General features: G+C 38.1%; 1 long non-coding RNA gene across 1 annotated transcript; it reads left to right on the plus strand.

Moving 5' to 3' along the window:
* Positions 1-5348: 5348 nt before the first annotated feature.
* LOC141504846 (uncharacterized) lies at positions 5349-15428 on the plus strand. Its single transcript, XR_012473482.1, has 3 exons — positions 5349-5643; positions 13392-13457; positions 13998-15428. It is a non-coding gene; the product is annotated as an uncharacterized LOC141504846 (long non-coding RNA).
* The last annotated feature ends 6774 nt before the right edge of the window (positions 15429-22202 follow it).

Genomic DNA, 22202 nt, shown 5'->3' on the forward strand with positions numbered 1-22202 from the left:
GAATTATAATATAAATAGATCATGATGATTATTAGAGAATAACAAAAATCCTCTTTTGTATGATGTAGGGCCAGCATTAGGTAGATCAGTTAACATGAACTTCAAGGATATCCTGCTAAGGGGAAAAAAGTCATGAAAGGGTAATGTGAAAAGCTTTAAGGAATCTGGAGAACTTCTTTTGCCAGGCAGCTGCCTTCAGGTATATCTGTTCCCCCACCTTTTTTTTTTTTGGGTCTACATTTTCCTTTCTTACCTAAGCTGAATTTGCAAGAACTCATGAGCTGAGTCCCATTCTGATGGGATTTCCCAAAGCAAGGGAAGCTTTGATCTACTCTATTTTTAATCTGGGCTTGTTCACCTCTTCTTAGAAACTTGAAATCCCTTTCATCAGGGATAGAGTATTATTCAACACATTAATTCTGTAAGCTTAGCCCATTGGCAATCAGAACTTCCACACTCAAGGCTCAGCCTTTTGCTGGAATCACAAATGAACATTTCTTTTTACAACTCTTCCCTTTTCTCCACCAATGACCACCATTCTAGGTCAGGCTCTTACTTAGTCTGGCTTTAATTATTAACATTGGTCTCCCTGCTTTGTGTCCCCCTTCTTTCCATCCTTCATAAATTGCCAAATTAATCTTCCTCATGAAGTTCAATTCATCTCCCTATCTTGCTCAAAAAGTATCAGTGACTTCCTTTTATATCTAGAGTAAAATTCCAAGTTCTTCAGTCTGGTTTTCAAGACCTTCCATAATATGGCTTCAATTTATTTTTCCAATCTCTTTTCACTTCATTCCTCTTTTATCTTCTTCACAATTCAGTCAAACTAAGATTACTCAGTGGCACAATGGATGGAGTGCTGGCCCTAGAGTTGAGAAGACCAGATTTCAAATCCTACCTTAGATACTTAATAATTGTGTGACTCTGGGCAAGTCATTTAACATCTGTTTGATTCAGGTTTTTTTTTCATCTATAATTTGAGGATAAGAATAACACCTACCTCTAAAGTTATTGTCAGAATCACATGAGAATATTTCTAAAATGCTTAACACAGTGCCTATTTGTAGTAGGTACTATATAACTTTACATATATATATGTTATCATTATTTACTACTAATAATAATTCTTTAATATAACACCACATTTCCTACCTCTGGAATTCACCCATTCCTATTCACACCTCTGACTGCCAGAGGCCTTGAGTTCATTCAAAGCTCAGTTTATGTGAGCACTTGGTATTTTTCTCTATTTTTAGATGATTTATTTAATTGTGCTTGTTATAATATGAAAACAAAATAAAAACAAAAAAAAAAACAGTGTTTGGAAGAGTGTCCCACAGGCATTCACAATTCTGTCACAAGCTATCTTGTGATAGAAGCCCTGTCACCTAGTCCAGCATGTTAGAAACTTCCATGATCCATACAACCTCATTAATTGAAATTTCCCTGCTTGTGGCATCAGAGACAGGAGGTGGCTGAATGAGACCCAACTTTTCCCTATAAAAACCTCTGCAGAAGTTAAATGAAAAAAGTGTCTAATAAATTCCAAACACTATCAAATGTTAGGGATACAAAGAAAGGAAAATCCAGCCCCTGCTCTCAAGGAATTTACAGTCTAATAGTGAAGACAACATGCAAGCACCTATGTTCAAACAATACATGTATATATGTATACATATATTAGGTATATATATTTTTATATATATGTAAATATATATATGATAAATTGAAGATACTTTAGAGGAAAGGCACTAGCTTAAAGGGGAATTCGGAAAAACTTGTTGCAGAAGACATGATATAAAGTGGGATCTAAAGGAAGTCAGAGAAGCTGGAAGATGGAAGAGGGAAAGAATTCCAGAACTTGAGGACAACCAATGAAAGGAAGGAAAGGAAGTGTCTTGTAAGAATGAATCAGTGTTACTGTGCCACAGAGTATGTAGAAGTGAGTAAAGTGTGAGAACAAAGGGAAGGTAGAGAGAAGCTAGGATTTAAAGGGCTTCAAAAGCCAAACAGAGGGTTTGATATTTGGATCAATAATTGAGCCACTGGAGTTTATGGAACAGGATGGCTGATATGGTCAGAACCGAAGATCACTTTGACAGCCTCAAGGAGAATGGATAGAAGTAGGGAGAGATTTGAGCCAGGCAGATTCACAAAGTAAGTTGGGAGAGATCTGAAGCAAGGAGATCAGCAAGAAGACTATTGCAGTAGTTCAGGCCTGAATAGTCCATGAGGACAGTATGGAACAGGGTGGTTGCAATGTCAGAAGAGAGAAGGGCATCACATATCAAAGATTAGAAGGCAGAAACTGGTTGGGGTCAGTTTCCCTATTGTTCAAGAAGATGAGTTGGCCTTGGCTGCCACAATATGTGACCCATTGGGAGCTACTAGTTGACACAGTGGATAGAGCCACTGACCCTGGAGTCAGAAGACTTGAGTTCAACTCCTACCTCATACCTACTAGCTGTGTGACCCTGGACTAGTCATTTAATCCCAATTGACTGCCTCTCCAAAAAAAGGTTAAAAAAACGTAACCTATTGTAGTAAGTGGAATATGTCTAGCATAAGGGATCTTAAAGTATTCAGTTGCTGCCCTGCTCTAGAAGGGCCAATAGCACAGGTGAAATTGTTAGCAGTCAGGAGCTGTGTGACCTTGGGCAGACAGGTCAGTCCATTCCATTCTCAATAACTTCAGGAGCAAATACAGAATGCTCTGCTAAGCATTCAGAACCCCTTCTAATCTTTCTCTTTTTAAGCCTTTGTCTCCACCACATATGATTCAATTGGTCTCCTGAGAGGCTATTCCATGAACAAGAAATTGCATTTCTGGATTCCAGGAATTCTCTATGACCTTCTCCTATGCTTGGAATGCTCTCCCTCTTCCACTGGGATTACTGACTTCCCTGGCTTCCTTTAAGCCCCAACTAAATTTCTTTCTTCTACAGGAAGCCTTCTTCAATTCCTCTGAATTCCAGTGCTTTCTCTCTTTTAATTACTTCCTATTTATCCTGTAAGATGGAGCAGGGGATAGAGCACCAGTCCTGGAGTCAGAATGACCTGAGTCAAATATGATCTCAGACACTTACTAGTTGTGTGATCTTAAGCAAATCACTTATCCCTGACTGCCTCTCATCCAAGGTCATCTTCTAGTTGTTCTGATCCATAGCTGAGCACTGGGCCCAGATGACTGTAGGAAAAAGTGAGGCTGGTGACTTAGCACAGCACCCCTTCACTCAAATCCAATTCTTATGTGGTTGTCATGGCATCACCTCCCTGATGTCATGGTCTGCTTTGAGAATGAAGGACAAACATAATTTTATTGTCTCAGTTTAGTTGTATCTATTTGTTTGCATGTAGCACCCCTCCCCCTGCTTCAGGGCTGGGACTGTTTTTTGCCTCTTTTTATATCCCTGACATAGTTCCTGGCACATAGTAGGAGATTAATAAAAGCTTATTGAATAAATAATGAATAACCTCTTCCTGCCTCAGTTTCTTCAACTGTAAATGTGATGATAATAGCCTCTACCTCCCAAAGTTGTTGTGAAACTCAAATGAGATGACATTTGTATAATAGTGCTTGCTATTTAGAAAACATTGTATAAAGTCTAGCTATTTTGGGGTGGCTAGGTGGTGCAGTGGATAAAGCACCCGCCTTGGAGTCAGGAGTACCTGGGTTCAAATCCGGTGTCAGACACTAATTACCTAGCTGTGTGGACTTGGGCAAGCCACTTAACCCCATTTGCCTTGCAAAAATCTAAAAAAACACCCCCCCAAAAAAAGTCTAGCTATTTTTTGTTATTAGACAGTACAACAACCATCTCCTACACCTGTTGGAAGGAATGAGTGAAGACTTAATACAGAGAGTACCCAGACTGAGGAGCAACTTCTCCACAAGGATAAACCCCATTTCTCTCTCTGCAAAGCCACAAAAAAGTTTCCTCTGGTTTCATTCTTCCCTTTTTTCTCCTGAATTCTCTTTATGTTTCCAGCTACAAACTTTTCCTAATGGGAATCCAAACTACCTGCTGCACTATAAGAAATGATGGATTCAATGATCTTAGAAAAACATTGAAAGATTTACATGAGGGGCAGCTAGGTGGTGCAGTGGATAGAGCACTGACTCTGGAATATGGAGGACCTGAGTTCAAATTTGCCCTCAGACACTTAATAATTACCTAGCTGTGTGACCTTGGGCAAGTCACTTAACCCCATTGTCTTGCAAAAAAATAAAAAGAATGACTTATAAGAAATGAAGAATTAAGAATGAAATAAACAGAATCAAGAGAACATTAGAGACAGAAAGAGCAATTTTGTATTAAGTACGACTTTGAGCAAGCAAGGTATTATTACTATTATAAATATAGAAATTTAAAATAAAGGACATGTGAAGACAAACACTATCTGCATTCAGAGAAAGAACTGATAAATAGAAGTATGTTTAGAATAATATTACATTTTTGCCTAATGTAGAAATCTCTGAGGTGGGAAGCAGGATAGAAAAAATTTACATGATTATTATATATTTAAAAGTTATACATAGTAGATTTGCAGTTTCAGATACAATCATCTTTTTATCATACTATGTTATGAAAATTGTTTTATTCCATAAATTAAAATTTTTTTAAAGACCTATTCTAGCATTTGGTTCTAATTTGGTTCTTTTGAAAATATATCTAAATTCTTCAAATGACTTGGAATTATGTGTTATATTTCTGGTATAATGTCAACTTCTTGAGGGAGGAGACTGTTTTATATTATCTTTGTATGCCCTAAAACATACTTTACAATACACACAATTGCTAAGTAATAAATGTTTGTCGATTATTTGGAAATATTCTACAATGTGGGGAATTCTATTGTGGGTATGTTAGCGTTTTTGTACGTTGAAGTAAAATGTCTCCCCCCAAAAAGAAAAAGATGTACTTAAAAGAAATAATTCTATACGTAATGCCCATGACTGCACACCAGAGGGAGCAGTGAGTATCATCAGCCTAAGTAACTGTTCATTTCTGTCTCTGACTCACTGTAACTAGCTGCCAATCCCACCTTAGCCTAGATAGGAGGAGGAGGTGTCTGTCTAGGGTGTGTTTGTGTCTACCAATCATCACTCATCTCCAGAGGCCTTACCTACAAAGCCACTCCCTTTTAGCTTTGCTTCATTGAATAGCTTAGACCAAGGTCATTACTTTATAAAAGCATTTAATCAAATAGTAACCCAAACAAGCCTGTTAATACCAAATCTATACAGTTTCACATGAAAAGTAGATTCTTGTTCCATCTTGCTCCAACACTCTCCCCAGTAAATTTTTTTTTAAATGTGGGGGAACAAACCTCCATTCAGGTTGGTGTCCTACTCCTCCCTCCCCAGGCCTGCCCCTTACTTTTCACCTCCAGTGCCCATGGTCTGGGCACTATCAGGGGATCAGTATATACTTATAACTGGATACAAGTGTTTAATTTGACAGCTAGTTCAGACAGCATTGTAATAGCTCAGGCAGGATACCTGCACTGGAGGTAGCTTCATAGGAACAAAGGACAATAAGATTCTGACTCTGAGCTTTGGTTAAGTCTTAGAGCACCAGAATTGAAATGGGGAGCTGATCAAATGACTCAGGAGCTACGTCTGGCTGGTGCATTCTGAGGGTAAGAAATCCATTATCAATAAATAGAAGCAGGGGGCAGGTTGGGGTCCTGAAAGCTTTAAGTCCCTCAGCTGCTCCTCTTTCACCTTCTGAAATCTTGCTGTCTTTCTAGCATTACCATTGTTCATCTCTGTTCCCTTCGGGGTAAATGAAGAAATGACAAAATGTCCATGAACTGGCAAGGAAAGTGGAATTCCCCACTACTTATATATACAAGCTTCAAGTCATTTTTAGCATAAGCTGGATACTCACTTCCTCTTCTAGCAGCTGTAACCCTGTAGTTCTTGCTTTGTGCAGGGGAGGATGGGGAGGGGAGAGGACTCATCAATCCCACAAACAAGGAGTCAGTCTGTCTGTCTGTCTGAAAAAAGCATTTATTAAGAGCCTACAATGTGCCAACAACTGAGACAGGCACTGAAATAGATACAAATGGCATAGTTCCTGCCCTAGAGGTGGTTAACTATTCTTTTGAGATAGACACATACATGCACATATACATGGTAATTTGGGAGGGGAACTCACAGATGTGGGGATCAGGAAAGGTCACATGCAGAGGGTGTCACTTGAGCAGTCTAAAGAAAAATATAATTTTTTTGGAGAGAGTACATTTCAGGGAAGGGGGTACAGTCATTATCCAGAGCAAAAGTCTCAGACATTGGAGATGGCATATACTGGGTGCTTAGCAGAATCAGAAACAGGACTTGAAAAGGTTAACTTGGAGGGATAAATAAGGCAAGAAATACATAACAGAAATTTGAGTTTTCATTTATAAATCTTGTTTTCTGTCCTACTTTGGGGACCAGTGCTGATAAGACAAGATTCCTGGACCTTATAATTGTCAGCTAATTTTTGCCAACATGACGATGATTAAATCTACGAAATTAAGTGCTACTTCTCTGTTTTAGGATTCAGTTTCTCTGTCTGTTAAGTGAGAGGTATGGATTATAAGATCTCTAAATTTCCTTCCAATCCTGACATTTCTTCTTCCAACTCCTTTCCAACTCCACTGTATTCTAAGATTCTTTCAAGCTTTGACATTCTGTCTTCTAAGACACCCTCTGGTCTGACTATGTTCTAAAAGCTCTTCCAGCTTTGCTATTCTATGTTCTAAGGTCATTTCCAGATCTGACATTTGATGTTATTTTTTTTTCTGGCCATAAGCTTCTCCTTGGAAACTGGAATCAGAGCCAGATGAACTGCTCACACATACTCTCACCTCACTCTCCCCAGGAGCTGAAACACACAAAATACTTAAGGCAATCTTAATATCAAATAATGGCTTCTTATTGTGGCTATGTTGTAAATGCTACCCTTAATATGAGATTTAAATGACACACCATCACTGCTTGTTAGGGTCATCCATTTTTATGAGGCCAGCCAGGGAGCTGGTTACTAATTCAGTTTCATTAAACAGATCATCATTATTAATTAACACGTAGTCATTACTGGCAATGTGATTGCTGTTTAGATGGAATTGAGGCATCTCTGTGTCTGAAGAAATGCTTAAGGAAATTTGAGAAAAACCTTTTGGGTCAAAAGCATTTAGTGAGAATATATTGTACTCTCACTTCTTCCAAGTTAAAATATATCTTTGCTCATTGATATTGGAAGGAATGGATGGATGGGTGGATGGTGCTGTTTGTTGTTTGATTATGTCTTGAAAATTCAACAGCACAGTGGAGAACTGTTGATTTGTCGGCTATTCACTGAAACCTCTATTCTGTAAATTTTTATTAAGCACCTACTCTGTTTAAAGCCTTGTGCTTAGGTTTCTAGGAGTTACAAAGATATCCCACTCCTGTTTACCATACAGCAGAAGACATAAAAAGACATATAATTGGATTTCTGCCATCCCACAAATTCCCAAGAGTTCATCTACTTGAACCTCTGTAGAGATTATGAGATGATGATGGAAAGGTTAACTCCTCCCATTTCTTATGAAACAGAGAAGGCAAGGAGAGTCTTTGTGAGTGAAATGGGAGATGGACAATGACCCAAGAGGGTGGGTATGCTCAGGGAGGAATGGGGGAGGTGAGAGCACCCTATGTTGCCACGACTACAAGCAAACTGGTTAGACCAAGCCATGAAGAAATCACATGGAACAGTTGTTCCTGGTCTGAGAGTGAATACTTTCCCAAACCTCACATCTATCTGACTCTTGCCCTCTCCAAAGTTAATGGTTAAACACAGCTAAGTGGGAGGCTGTGGTAAAGGCGGGACACAGAGAGCTCTTGATCAATAGATTTTATTATTACTGGAAAGCATTCTCTGACACAATTTTTGGAGGTTTGAGTGACCAGTCAAACTAAGGCAAGCCAACAAGTTTCTGTTAATCACCTACAATGTATTAAGTATGAAGAAAGTTTACAGAGGAAGGCAAAATAAAAGCAAAACCCAAAATACTCTGAAATCCAGTCCCTGTTCTGCAGGAATTCACATTCTAATGGAAGAAATAACATGCAAACAAGTATATACAAATGACATGAATACAAAGGGGGATTTGTAAAGACTTCTTGTAGAAGGGGAGTTCTGAAGGAAGCCATGGAATCTGAGAGACAGTGCTGAGGAGAAGAGAATTCCAAGCTTGGGGGGGGGGAATCTGTGAAAATCACTCTTAGGAGGAGTATCTTGTGTGTGAAAGCCAGTAGGAAGGGCTAGATTATGAAGGACTTTGAAAACCAAACAGAGGATTTTATATTTGATCCTGGAGGTAAAAGGATTTATTGAATAAGAGGCTGATGTAGTCAGACCTGGGCTTAGGAAGATCAATTTTACAAGAATTGGAGAGAGAGTTGAGGGACAAAGATCTACTGGAAAGCTATTGTCATAAGTCTAGGTATACCCCCACCAAGGTGGGGTAGCAGGATCAGAGGAGAGGAGAGAAGAGAAGAGGCACTTACAAGGTAGAATGGAAAGGACTTGAGAACTGATTGGATGGGGTGGGATGGGGTGGGGGATAGGTTGAGAAGCAGTGAGGAGTTGAAGACAATACCAAGTTTTAAGACTGGGAAGATGGTGATGTCCTCTAAAATAGTAGAGGGGTGGATTTGGGAAGAAATTTAAGTTCGGTTTGGATAAGTTGAGTTTAAGATGTCCACTGTTCATTCACTTCAAGATATCCAGGCGAAAGCTGGAAATTAGAAAGTAGAAATCAGGAGGCTTGGATAAATAGGTCTAAGAGTCATCTGTATAGAGATGACATTTAAATTCATGAGAGTTGGGGCAGCTAGGTGGCGTAGTGGATAAAGCACTGGCCCTGGAGTCAGGAGTACCTGGGTTCAAATCCAGTCCCAGACACTTAATAATTACCTAGCTGTGTGGCCTTGGGCAAGCCACTTAACCCCATTTGCCTTGCAAAAACCTAAAAAAATAAAAAAATAAATAAAATAAAATAAAATAAATTCATGAGAGTTAATGAGGTCATCAAATAAAATAGTAAAAAAAGAAAAAAAGAAGAGGACCTAGGACAGAGCCTTGGAGGCACCCATACTTAGTGGGCCTAATATAGATGAAGACCCAGAATAAGATGGATTAGATAAGTGTTAAGAGAAGAGAGAGTAAGGTCTCAAAAAACTAAAGAAGAGACTATCAAGAGAAGAGGGTGATTGATAGTAACAAAAGTGCAAGGAGATGAAGAGAATGAGGACTGAGAAAAAGCTACTGATTGGGCAGCTAAGAAATGATTGGTAACTTTAGAAAGTTGAATTTCAGTTGAATGATGAGATTAGATACCAGTCTATAGAGGGCTAAGAAAGGGATGAGAGGAAAAGAAAAAGCAGGACTGTAACCTTTTCAAAGAATTTAGTCACAAAGTGTAGGAAAACTATAGAATTATAGAGATAATGGACAGATCCCAAGTGACAGTTCTTTGAAGGTAGGGAACACATAGGTATGTTCATAGGTGGTAGTGGGGAAAAGCCAGTAGGCAAGGAAAGATGGAAGATTAGAGATAAAGAGGGAATAATAGAGGGAGATAGTCTTCTAAAGAAGATGGGATGAGATAGTATTTGCAAGAGAGGTCACCTTTTTATGGGAGATGAAATAAAGGAGAAGATAATGATGGAAGACAACTGAGAAGAGGAGGAGATGGGAAAAGAGAATTCTTGGTGAATAATCTTAAAGTTCTCAGAGATGACGGAGAAATGGAAAGGATTTGGAGAACCCCTGCCATGAGTGAGATGGTGAATCAATTATGTTGGAGAAAAAGGATTGTCTAATTGCAGTGAGCACCCAGTTGACTTTATGTTTTATAAATTTGTAGTAGAGCTAGTTAGATTTTCTCCAGCTTCTTTAAGCTCTCAGGAGCAAAGGCAATGGATGATAGAAGTAATCCAAGGCTGAGGCTTAGCTAAACAGTACTGATGTAGGATAAGGAGAGGAGGAGAGCAAGGGACTTGACTGAAAAGGCTATTGTAGAGCTGAAGTGGTCCACCAATGGGAAAGGGAAGAAGGTAGCCAGTGTAGGGATGATAACCTAGAAAAAAACCTGAGGATTGTAGGCAGAGAGAGAGGTGGAATAATAACAAATTATGGTCAGATAAAGGAATTTCAGAGGTTTTTTTGAAGTTGTTTTTTTTAAAAACAGAAATCTATTTTTTAGCCCTCTCTCTCCCTACTCCATTATGGGAGGGGGAAGAGAAGGGAGGAAAAACAGAGAGCAAATTCCTTGTAACAAATATGGTAGTCAAACAAAACAAATTCCTTTTTGTCCCTATTCAAATATATATATGCATATATATATATGTATATGTCTTATTCTACACCCTGAATCCATGATCTCTCTATCAAGAGGTGAATAGAATGCTTCAACATCAATCTTATAGAATCATGAGTGGTAATTACATTGATTAGAGCTCTTAACTTTAAAAGTTATTTTTCCTTATAGTATTAAATTGTTCTTCTGATTCTGTGCATTTCATCAGTGTATAAAAGTCTTCAAAATAGTTTGTTTTTATAATATTGATATTATAAAATAGTTTTTCTGGTTCTGCTCATTTCACTTCATTAATATAAACTTCAACAATTCACCCAGATCTTTTCACATCTCTTTGAAATCATCTATTTCTTCATCTCTTACAGCATAATAATATTCCTTTACTTTTGTATACTATGAACTAAGGTTCAGCTAGTCCCCAAATGATGGACATACCCAAAGTTTCTAAATTTTTGTCACCAGAAAAAGAAGTGTTGCGAATATCTTTGTATACTTAGGATCTTTTCCTCTTTCTTTGTCTTCTTTTTAAGTTTAAGCCTAGATGCAGTATAACTAGATCAAAGGGCACTAACTATTTAGTAATTTTTTGTATATAATTTCAAATTACTTCCCAGAATGTTTGCACTAACCCACAGGTCCACTAACAAATACATCAATAGATTTGTTTTTCCAGATCCACTCCAACATTTGTTATTTTCCTTTTTTTGTCCTCTTTTTGATCATCTAATTACTGTGAAATAGAAACACAGAATTGTTTTAATTTACATTTCTCTAATTATTGGTGATTTGGAATTTTTTCATTATGGTTCATGAACTTAGAAAGGGAACACTTGTAAGATAGCAAGATCTAGATTTTACTTCTTTGTATAGCTGAGTTGGAATAATAGAATAGGTCAAGGGAAATGAGTAAATTAAGGAAATGGAAGATTTGGGTATTTGATAGAGTCTTGATATGAATGCTGGAGTCCCCTAATATGTGCATTAGTATTGAAGTGAAGAGAGAGACTACGAGGCAGACTTTGAACTCAACAAGAAAGGAAGAAGTGTGTCCTTGAAACTGGTAGCTTGAGCATCAAATATGGATTGAATAAACTTCAAAACAAGAAAAGTTACTGACTAATAGTAGAAGAGGGAGAACCTGAAGTGGCAAGGGAAAACAAGAAATATTCTCTTCTTTTGAATGCCATTTTATTTTTTCAATTACATGCAAAGATCATTTTTCACGTTTATCTTTTTGTAAGCTTTTGAGTTCCACATTTTCCTATCTCCCTCTCTACCTTCCCTCTCCTCATAACAATGAGCAATATGATATAGGTTATACATATACAGTCATGGAAAACAAGGAATAATCACCCTTACTGGTGGTGAGATGAAGGTGAATGAATACTGGAAAGGTTGACCAGGGTCATCATGAGGGAATCAGGGGTCAGTTAGTATCAAAAAAATGGAAGGAATGAGGAAGTAAAGATTTAAGATGAAAAGAAGGGTGTTAAAGAGTTCACCTCTTTGAGTGCATTGTGGAAGGATACATAGTTTTAGAGAAGGATGTTGATGGGGTTGAGTTTCAGGGCTTGGGGATAGAGGAGCATTCAGTGGGAGATAGAGAACAGGATTTGAACAATGACAACTGGGGTACAGAATTATTGGATAAAAAGCGTATGTATGAATGAATGGGGGTATGTTAATCATTAAAGAATGATTTCAGGTAGGTTTTAATCATCCATAGGGGTTCAACTTAGAGTGGAGCCCTCTTACAGTATCAGACAACTTTGCATAGCTGGAAAGGGGGAGGCACAATGGTATGAAGAGGTATCCACATAGGGGCAAGACAACTGGTGTGGAGTTTTATGAAACTATTGGGGAAAGTACTCAGAGCATGATAGAATGTCTAGTTTGAAGAATACCAGAGAAAACTTCCTTGCTTTTCCAGTCATTGTTGGCCTGGCAACTGAAGTAGAGGCTACTGGGAAGTGAAAAAAAGAATTTTGTTAAAACAAATTTTTAAAGCATTCCCAGAAGAAAGGGACCAAATAAAAGGAATAAAGGGGAAAAAGTAAACCCAGTTATAGCCATGAGCCTGAAACAATCCTTAAACAAACCTTAGTAATACCTGATTTACTGGATGTACTTTTATTCCTGTTGGAGCTGGTTTAGAAGATAAACTATCCTACCCCAGGACAGAGTCAAAGACATTGACTAAGAAGAAATCACCCATGAAGGAAGGAGCAGGGAAGGAGGGCTGTTACCCACAAAAGAGAAGGGATAGAAAGAGGAAATGACTGCTCAGCAACCCTTCCCTTGTCACCTTATACTCTATTAGCACTACACCACCACCATCATCACTAAATATATAAATGACTAAAAAGGGAAGGAAACACAATTTATTATTTATTAAAGTGATAAACAATTTACAATCATCTCTCTTGATCCTCACAACAATCCTCTGATGTAAGTTCTAACCATTTTATAGTTGGAGAAACTGAGGCAGACCAGAGGCTAAGGGTCACAGAGCTAATAAGTGTCTGTGCCTGAATCTGAACTCAGATCTTTCTGCCTCTAGGTCCAGTGCTCTAAACATCTTATCATTTGACTGCTTATAATTATAACCCAAGGAAGAATGCAAAAAATTTAATAGATATATTTGCCAAATTGATATTTCTAAATCACGTATCTGACTGGGACTATCTTCTGCTTATTGAAAAGGATTCAGGGATTCCTGTATCCTTTAGAATAAATTTCAGAGGCACTAATGAATTGTTGGTGGAGTTGTGAACTGATCTACCATTTTAGAGAGTAATTTTGAATTATGTCCAAAGAGCAATAAAATTGTGTAAATCCTTTGCAGCAATACCACTACTAGGATTGTATCCCAAAGAGATCACAAAAAAAGAGTAAAAAACCTACATGTACAAAAATATTTATAGCAGTTCTTTTCATAGTGGTAAAGAACTGGAAATTGAGGGAATACCCATCAATTGAGAAATGGCTGAACAAAATGTGGTATATGAATGCTATGGAATACTATTGTTTTGTAGGAAATCATGAAGGAACCTGGAAAGACTTCCATGAACTAATACTGAGTGAAGTAAGCAAAATCAGAGGTACACTGTTCACACTAACAACAATAATATTGGGTAATGATCAACTATGATGGACGTGTCATTTTAACAATACAATAATCAGATAGTTCTAAAAGACTTGTGATGAAACAAACCATCCATAGTGAGAGAAAAACTGTTTAAAGGCAGACCAAAGCTTATTATTTTCAGTTTTTAAAAGTTGTCATGTATTTTTTCCCTCTTATTTCGATTTGATTCTTCTTTCACAACATAATTAATATGGATATATGGTTTGACATAGTAATACACATATAACCTATATTAGATTGCTTTCTGTCAGGATGAGGAGGGTGGGAAAGGAGAGAGGAGGAAAAAGGTGAAACTCAAAGCCTTGCAAAAAAAGTGATTGCTGAAAACTGTGCATGTAGTTGGAAAAAAAATAATTTAAAAATATATATTTAATGTATATATTTTTAAAAAAGAATAAAATCCAGACTCTTCTTTTTGGCATTTAATGCCATTCAAATTCTTACTCTTACCTTTCCAAGCTCATTACTCCCTCTCACTTTTTTTTTTTTTTAGGTTTTTGCAAGGCAAATGGGGTTAAGCAGCTTGCCCAAGGCCACACAGCTAGGTAATTATTAAGTGTCTGAGACCGGATTTGAACCCAGGTATTCCTGACTCCAAGGCCAGTGCTTTATCCACTATGCCACCTAGCTGCCCCCTTCCCTCTCACTTTTATTACCAGATAAATGACCAAGTAGATGACATAGCATAGGCTATCCCCATTCCTAGAATCTTTTCCTTCCTCCTCTTTGCCTCTTGGAACCCTTACCTCCCCTTAGAGCCCAGATCAAGCTTTGCTTCCTTAATTAAGAGGTATTTCCTGATTCTCTTGAAGTGTACACCATCCCTCAAATTATTTTGTATTTCTTTTATATCCACATTTTGAATTTGCTTTTCTGTGTATCTTGTTTTCTCAATAGAATGCAGCTTTGTTGAGGGCAGGGATTATTTAATTTTTCCCCCTTTTTTCCTCTGATACCTAGCACAGTTTCTGTCATTTAGTAAACTATCCTAATAAATATTTTATTGAATAAAATGGAATTTACAAAACCAGACTGTCCTATCAAATATATAGTATAAGAAAGGCTGCTCAGGAACCAGAAAAACATTGTATACCCTAACAGCAACATGGAGGTGATGATCAAACTTGCTGGACTTGCCCATCTCATCAGTGCAACAATCAGAGGCAATTTTGGGCTATCTGGGATGGAGAATACCATCTATATCCAGGGAAAGAATTGTGGAGTTTGAACAAAGACCAAGGGCTATTACCTTTAATTTTTTTTAAAAACACGTTATCTTATTATGTAATTTTGCTATTTCTTATACTTTTTTTTCATTAAGGATATGATTTCTCTCTCATCGCATTCAATTTTGATCAATGTATACCCATGGAAACAATGTAAAGATGAACAGACTGCCTTCTGTGAGGGGAAGGAAGCAAGATTAGGGGAAAAATTGTAAAACTCAAAATAAATAAAATCTTTCTTAAAAAAAAAAAAAGAAATGCTGCTCAGTAACTCTCCCTGATGGGAGATGATGTTTTTTTCTCTCTTAGTCATGTTTTGCTTATCTCAACTGATAATTTATATTTTATAGAAATAATTATATTTTTGAACTTAAAAAAAACCTAGTGTGCAGTAATTTCTAATCATATATTAGTATTTTATAGTTTCATTAGATGGAAAATAATCTCATGTTAAAATTTAATCAGATGCTAATGCTTGACCATATATGTAATTCAGTGCATGATTTGGATGGTTAGTATAATATGGAAGATTAAATTCATGACTGAGTTATCTTGGTTCCTAGTTGATAGTTGCTGAATATTTTACATGTTTATGATGAGAAATGTCCCATTACATATTATTTTCTCAGTCTTTATATGTAATTATTTACTTGTTATTTTCTTTCTTTTTTTTTTAGGGTTTTTTTTTTTGCAAAGCAGATGGGGTTAAGTGGCTTGCCCAAGGCCACACAGCTAGGTAATTATTAAGTGTCTGAGACTGGATTTGAACCCAAGGCCAGTGACTCCAAGGCCAGTGCTTTATCCACTACGCCACCTAGCCGGCCCTACTTGTTATTTTCAAGTAATAGAAATGTCTTCTTTTGCTACTTAGATATACTTATTAGACATGCATTAGACATGTCTATAATACATAAGACACCTTTTGCTTTGGTCTGAATTTAAATTAACATTATGTAAATCCATGCATGTATCCATGCATATCACAAAGTAGTCTCTTGGCTTATTTTTTGTTGTTGTTGTTTTTGCTAGACAATGGTTAAGTGACTTGCCCAAGGTCACACAACAAGGTAATTATTACATGTCTGAGACAGGATTTGAACTCAGTTCCTCCTGACTCTAGGGCTGGTACTCTGTCCTCTGTACCACCTAGCTGCCCCTTCACAAAGTAGTCTCTTGCAGAGGTAAGAGCAGTGCACCCAAAGTGAGAATACCTGGTTTCTTATACTAAGTAAATTACTTCCCCTCCTGAGGAGGGGGGTTGGATTAGAATTTGGAGTTCTTAAACTTTTTATATGTTACAGATCCCTTTGGGTGCCTGGGTTTTTGGGGGGGCATTGTAAGGCAATGTGGTTAAGTGAATTGCCCAAGGTCACATAGCTAGGTATATCCCTTTGGCAGTCTTATAGAACCCATAGACTCCTCAGAATAATGTTTTTAAAATGCATATGTCATGAATCTTTGGTATGTGTACAGATTACCTAATACAAAGCACTCACAAGGGAAATTCCAGGGAACTGTTTCTGGGAGAAGACATCCTGCATTGACCTAACATATGAATGGAAGCAACTTCTTCTTATTGATGGTGTAACTTTTTAAAACTACCAGATTGGGACAATCTTCCTCTTTCCAGCAGTGAAGGGTAGGGGGTGGGGGGGAGGTAAAGGTTTCATTCACCTATAGCTCTGGGCACCATGCTATAAACCAGTTGGGAAAAGGTGTACCTTCCCTTTAATCTTAGCTCTTACGGTCCCAAGAAACAGATATGGAGATTTGGTCTTGTTTTGTTTGTCCTTTCCAGTTCTAGGTTTAGGGAGAGAATTCCCTAGACCTGGGACCCCAAGAGATGGGAATCTAGAAGTCAGGATTCCAGACCAGATGCTTCTGTCAGCCCAATAGGGAAGTTTTATGAAGCCAGGGAGCCAAGAAACAAACCCAGGGGGTCTTTTGACATGGAACTTGATAGCACTAATGCTATGTAGGAACTAAAATGTGAACCTGATCCCCCTCCTCTCCACAAAACTTGAGATATGATAAGATAAGATAGGATATTATTCCCTCCACCCCAAGGTACTGGGAAGAATTTTAATATATTTATTTTTGTTATACTTTTGACATAAATATTCCTTTGTAAATGCTATTCTGTTAAGTACTTAAATGGAGGTGGGGGAGTTAGACCTATAAAATTAGGAAACCCAGTTAGTGAGGGCTTAAATCAATAGCAGAGAAACTCTCCAGATACCTTAAGAGTGTCAGAGTAGGAAGAACTAGGTGGTGCAGTGGATAGCACACTGACCCTGTAGTGAGGAGGACCTGAGTTCAGATCCTACCTCAAACACTTAATAATTGTCTAGCTGTGTAATCTTGGGCAAGTCACTTAATTCCATTGCCTTCCAACAACAACAAAGAAGAATCAAGAGAACTTTAAGACCTTAAGACCTTGTCTTAAGGCAGTGGAGATCAGAAGATACAGTTTTATATATATATATATGTATATATATATATATATATACATATATATATATATGACAAAATACAGAGTATGACAAAGGAAACCAATTATATTGAAATGGAATTATCAAAAAATTTTTAAAAAACAAATTCATCTACCTTAATTAAGAATCCCTAGACTAGACGACCACTTTGTCCTTTTCAGTTATAAGATTTTAAACTGTATTGATTTAATGTTTGGTATCAAATTACAACTTTATATAACAGGTGAATATGAACAAACAATGACCAGATCAAATTAACTTGAGTTAATTTGTAGATCAATGTACAATATTACAAAACTGGGCGAGGAAATTTAGAAGCCCATTGGATATTTATAACAATTATTGGTTATATAACAAGCAGAGAAAACCTAGTATGTGAAAGTCACTTAGGAAACTAGGTTAGCTAGAGGCTGGGGAGGAAGGTTGTTTCAGCACAAGTCAGTCACCAACTTGGTTTCACCAGAAAATGGGTGGAGAAAAGAGAAAGGGGTTTTCTCCCACTTAGAATTCTTGGTTGCAGAAATGTTCCTGAGGTGTGGTCAATGAGGGCTGGGTATAGGGTGCCTGGAATGTATTTTGTAGGGAAAGCAACTGGTACTAAAAATGACTAATAAGCTTTCAGTCAACCTGCTTCTCAAATTGCAAGGGTAATGGGCATATTGCAGCTTAAATTCTAGGAACCATTTCCCTCATTTCCCTCTTCTCTCTCTCTCTCTCTCTCTCTCTCTCTCTCTCTCTCTCTCTCTCTCTGTCTCCCCTCTCTCTCTCTCTCTTCCTCTCTCTCTCTCTCTCTCTCTCTCTCTCTCTCTCTCTCCCTCTCTCTCTCTCCCCTCTCTCTCTCTCTCCCCTCTCTCTCTCTCTCTCTCTCTCTCTCCTCTCTCTCTCTCTCTCTCTCTCTCTCTCTCTCTCTCCTCTCTCTCTCTCTCCCCTCTCTCCCCTCTCTCCCCTCTCTCTCTCTCTCTCTCTCTCTCTCTATATATATATATATATATATATATATATATATGTCTGCACTAAGAAAGGAATGGACAAGATTTTCAACCATTGGAATTCTCCAAATGATCAAAAATTAATAATAATAACTTGTTTATATAGCATTATAAGATTTTTAAGATGCTATATTTAAATATTTCATTTGATTCTCACAACACTCCTATGTGATAGGTGCCCATTTTACAGATGAGAAAACAGGCTGATAGGTTAAGAAACTTGCCCAGCATCATACAATTAGTAAGTGCCTGTGACAGTTTAAATTTAATCTTCCTAACTCCATCAGTGTTCAGATTGGTGGTACTAGAGTGTTGGATCTGGAGTCAGGAAAATTCATCTTCCCGAGTTCAAATCTGGTCTAGCCGTTAGACCCTGGTCAAGTCATTTTACCCCTCTTTGCAATAGTTTCCACATCTGCAAAATGGCTACAGAAAGAATGGCAAATCACTGCAGTATCTTTATCAAGAAGATTCCAGGGCTAGGTGGCAGTGGATAAAACACTGGCCCTGGAGTCAGGAGTACCTGGGTTCAAATCCAGTCTCAGACACTTAATAATTACCTAGCTGTGTGGCCTTGGGCAAGCCACTTAACCCCATTTGCCTTGCAAAAAAATCCTAAAAAAAAAAGAAGATTCCAGATGGTCACAAAGAGTCAGACAGAAATTAAAACATTTGAACAACAAGACCATACTCTATCTACTACAGAAATAGTGGGTCTTCAAGGGTAGGTCTTGATGGGTGCACCTTTCCCCAACTGGTTATAGCATGGTGCCCAGAGCTATAGGTGAATGAAACCTTTACCTCCCCTCCACCCCCTACCCCACACTGCTGGAAAGAAGAAGATTATCCCAATCTAGTAGTTTTAAAAAGTTACACCATCAACAGAAGGTCTTCAAGGGAATTCTGGGGTTGTTATGAAGCGTACTCCTATTCAGGTATAGGATGGAACAAGATGACCCTCTGAGTTCCCTTCCTACTCTGAGAGTCTATGATTATATTCAGGTCTCAAAGGTTCCACAGAATCCTATAACCACAATTCTCAGGGTTGGAAGGGATTCTAGAATATAGAATGCAAGAATGAAAAGCATGAGCAGGGTGATAGTTTTGCTATACTCTTACCTATGGACTTCATCTAGAGGATTATGTTCAGGTCTGAGATCACATAGGCTCATAATGATCATACATTTAGAATAGGACCGTTAAGGTCATCAAGTCTAAACTCATAAAACTGAGACACAGAAAAGTTAAGCAACTTGTCTAGATCACACAGTTAATTATTTGAGGCAGGATTTGAACCAAGTCTTGATGATTTCAAGACCATATTTGGAAGAATATTGATAAATTGGATAGTGACGTGAAGAGGGCAACTGGAATGGTCTGTATCCTCAGTGTTAGGCTATATTGATTGAAGGACATAGAACTGTTCATCCAGTAGAAAACTTCAGGGGATTATAATAGTTTTCTTCAAGTACTGATAGGGTGGCTATGTGGAAGAAGGATTAGATTTGTTCTGTCTAATCCCAAACAGCAGAATTAAGAGTAATGGGTAGAAAATGCAAATTTAGGCTCTTCTTTCAAGGAAAACTTCCCAACAAATCAGGGCAATTCAAATGAGCAATGGGTTGACAAGGGAAAGTGAATTTTCCCCTTTGTTATTGAAGATCATCAAGCAAAAGTTTTTGTACATTTTAGAAGGGACACCTGTTCAGATATAGGTATGGCTTGATGGCTTTTGGTTCTCTTCCAAGTGAGAATTTGTAATCATGCTTGGGAATATTCACACCAAAGATTCCACAGAATTCTATACTCATAAAAGGACAGATAGATGACTCTGTGGATAGAGCATTGATCTTGGAGTCAGGAGGACTGGAATTCAAATCTAGCCTCAGACATTAGCTATATGACCTTGGGCAAGTCACTTAACCCTGATTACCTCTCATCCAGGTCATCTCATCATCCTGATCCACTTCTGGTCACTGGTTCTAGTTGACTCTAGAGGAGAAAGTAAGACTGGTGACTTAGTACTGCATCCCCTCGCTCAAATCCAATTCATGTGTTTGTCTTGGCATCACTTCCCTGATGTTGTGGTCTTCAAGAATGAAGGACAAACATACCCATAAAATATTCTAGCTGAAAGGAATCCTAAAATGTACGATGTTAGAACTAGAAGGACTATTAGAAATTAAGTAGACCAGGGGTGTCCAATCTTTTAGCTCTTCTGGGTCACATTGTCCAACAAAAACTTAACAAGGACCACATATATTTATATGGCAAGTTTTTGTTAGGTGATGCAGCCCAGAAGAGTCAAAAAGTTGGACACTCCTGAAGTAGACCAATTATCTCATTTTATAAATGAGAAAACTGAGGTTTAGGACAGGTCATAGAGTTAATGATAAAGCTGTCTTTAGAAAGCTAGATCTCTGACTCTCTTTAAGAATCTATTGGGATAGGGGGCGGCTAGGTGGCACAGTGGATAGAGCACTGGCCCTGTAGTCCTTAAGGACTAATTACCTAGCTGTGTGGCCTTGGGTAAGCCACTTAACCCCCTTGCCTTGGCAAAAAACCTAAAAAATAAAAAAAGAATCCATTGGGATATGCCAATGACTTTCCAGACCCTGATGTCTTATCTCGAGATACCTGTCTCCTATTATAATTTCACTACAGTACTTTGGCTATGACAATATTATCATTTGCCATGACTATTTGGGAGTAACAGGAGAACCATATATATTTATATTAACTGTCTAACTCAGGATGTCCCATGTTTTTCATTCAGCAAAGTTTAGAAGTTCCATCCTGTCCTTCTATATGGGTATGTGAAACTCCAAAGTCAACTTTATGACATAATCTCTATGAGACTGGAGCTAAAAGCATGAAGGGAGTTGAAAGGAATTTATTTACTCCAATTCAAGTACCATGTGGTCTTGGTTAGGTTTCCTTCTGATGAGATAGAAGGGTGGTCCAAAAGGCAGATTTGACCTAAGATTCTCTTGCTATGATATTTGGAGGAAACCTTGGATCTGAGTTGGAAAAGACCTGAAAACTGCCCTGAGGCTCCATGTGATGACTCAAAAACTCTTAACAATTCTAATTCAAGGAAGAAGCTACCTAATAGTTGAAATTCTATGATAAAACAGAATACCATAGAATCAACTTATTGGAAGTACAGCAGAGAAACAATTAAATGTTGGATCATTAACTAAGAGTTTGGAGAAGCAATTGAGAGCAGTAGTTCAGAAGATATGGCAAAGCAGTCCAGTCTTTGTCCTTCATTTTCAAAGAAGACCATGACATCAAGGAGGTGATGCCATGACAAGCACATGAAATGGATTTGAGTGAGGGGGTGCTGTGCTAAGTTACAAACCTCACTTTCTCCTCCCGACATCTGGTTCCAGAGGTCGAATATGAATCAGGACGACTGGATATGGCCCTGGATGCAAGGCAGGCAGGGTTAAGTTACTTGCCCAAGGACACACAATTACTGTCTGAGCCACATTCAAACTTCTCTCCTCCTGACTCCAAGGCTAGTGCTCCTTCCACTGTGCCACCTAGGTGCCTATAGTTCAGCCTATGACATCAGCAACTAGTTGTGAGTGAATTGGATTTAAGTGAGATCAGAGCTGCACACTCCTCCAGTCATTGAAGGCCAGTGGCAAGCTAGAATCAAGATGACTGGGGATGGCCTGGGACTTTATAAAAGTCATTAGAGACAGTCACTCAGGAAGTGGATTCAACAGTTGTCTGAACCTCTGAAATTTAGAGACAGAAAGGATACAATTCTAAGAGTTGAGATGTTTGACTTTGTGTGTTCCTTCGTCCATTGGTAGGAATCTCTGGGTGTGTAATGGATGGGGGTGGGAAGACAGGGATGGGGGAGATTTTTCCTTACTAATTAATTGATTGCACAGATATACCTAGAGGATTGTTCTGAGTGCTGAGTATACTGGTCCTAGATGCAAATATTTCCTAATTCAGTGTCCTGAGCGGAGAA

Source organism: Macrotis lagotis, chromosome 1 (assembly GCF_037893015.1).
Source record: "Macrotis lagotis isolate mMagLag1 chromosome 1, bilby.v1.9.chrom.fasta, whole genome shotgun sequence".
In the NCBI taxonomy this organism is placed as follows: Eukaryota; Metazoa; Chordata; class Mammalia; order Peramelemorphia; family Peramelidae; genus Macrotis; species Macrotis lagotis.